This window comes from Sitophilus oryzae, unplaced genomic scaffold, assembly GCF_002938485.1.
Source record: "Sitophilus oryzae breed Bouriz unplaced genomic scaffold, Soryzae_2.0 scaffold_1500_pilon_pilon, whole genome shotgun sequence".
Taxonomy (NCBI): domain Eukaryota; kingdom Metazoa; phylum Arthropoda; class Insecta; order Coleoptera; family Curculionidae; genus Sitophilus; species Sitophilus oryzae.
Window position 1 is genome coordinate 2,708,402 of NW_022146171.1, and position 1,654 is coordinate 2,710,055.

At 32.0% G+C, this 1,654-nt stretch overlaps 1 long non-coding RNA gene across 1 annotated transcript; it reads left to right on the plus strand.

Moving 5' to 3' along the window:
• Positions 1-389: 389 nt before the first annotated feature.
• LOC115878072 lies at positions 390-1,401 on the plus strand. The gene is made up of 3 exons (XR_004049462.1): positions 390-429; positions 548-628; positions 1,294-1,401. It is a non-coding gene; the product is annotated as an uncharacterized LOC115878072 (long non-coding RNA).
• Positions 1,402-1,654: the final 253 nt, after the last annotated feature.

Sequence of the window (1,654 nt, forward strand, 5' to 3'; positions counted from 1 at the left end):
GGTTTAAAGTTTAAAAAAAATGTTAAGGTATAAAGCAGTAAATATCCGCGGCAAATCAAGTAATTCCGATTTTAAAATGCGGGAAGAAGAGAAACCAGACCCCAAAATATAAAACTGACTGAGAAAATACGTTTAATAGCTGGTTGAAACCTATCAAAATTAAGTTAAACCGACAAAAAATAGGATCCAAATTTATTGCTATCATTATATTTTTTAGAGAATTCCCTCAGCCAAATATATCGCTTGTAACATAATTTTATAATAAATTCGATACTTTGATCTACATTGATCCATAATTTCATATCCGACACCTGGCAACGCTGACCTAGACGCTTTTACTGACGAGTTGACATGACATAAAAAGCTGTTGCTGTGACAGTGAAAGATTTCTTTGTAAGCAAATTGTGTTTTTATCGTGATCAAATCAAAGTAAGTACTGTTGATGTTAGTTGAGTAAGTATGTCGAATAAACCTATTCCAATGCTTAACAATTAACACGTATAATACAAGAAATATGTGCTATAGCTATAAGCTGTATTGTTTGTAGGTTCACGGGTACCTAGGTTTACAACTTACAACCACAGAAAATTTTACTGAATCCAGCTTGAAGAATATTTCTTTAGTAAAAGTAAGTACCTAATATATTTTTTTTTTCCTGTAACACACAATAGTAGTTTTGAAGCAATGTGTAATCGAGAGTATAATTTATTAGATTGTTAGGGCGCTTTGTTAATAAATATTTTTAGATTCGGTATTGCTACTTAGGTAAATAAACAGACATTTTTTAGGTAAATGTCGGGAAAGGCAAAAAATACAGGTTTGTTAAAAGTTTTCTTGCAAATAAAGATGAGTCTGACGGTGACAGTCCCTACGAAACGCCTGGAAAGCCAGGAGAACATTATACTTCTATCAGACGATAATACAAGTTCTATTAATGAAGTTAACACACAACTTACTAATATTGTTAATAATAGTGATAGCTGTCTTAGTTTTGTTTTTGAAGAGTCGGGGACTTGGGGGCAAGCAATACACAGACTGTAGAGTTAAATTACGATTCCATATCAAATGTGTTAGAAAATCATAATCAGAATTCACTTGCAGATAATTTAAAATGTTGGGCTCTTACACACAATGTAAACCATAAACAACTAGTTGCACCACTGAATAAAACGCTCCTACTTCTAAGTTTCTGCCACTTTGCATAAACCATATTATGAGCATATCATCTCATCATATTAGAAAATAAGGCAAAACACAAAAGGATAACCCAAAAAACTTTATATTATTTTATAGATGCAGTGAAAGTACATTTTCCAGACGCAACTGATCTGGACATTACGCGATGTATTGGTATTTCACTAGCGACAGCCGGAGACCGGGATGGGGGAAGAATATTTAGAGGTTTGTGTCCTTATAAATTTAATTTTATGTGGTCGGTACATCTATCTCAAGTTTTATTTCATATTTGTCCAGTTAAAAAGATATTAGTATATTCAATACTCTTCTTTTCAATTTTATAAGGTTTATAATTATTCCTTTTCTTATCTTGGTTGTATAGTTTTCTGTTCCATTCCTCTATGTGTTTCCATCCACACATGGGTATTTTGTTTTATGTTTTCCCTAAATTTGAAATAAAATTAAGGACAAAAACTAG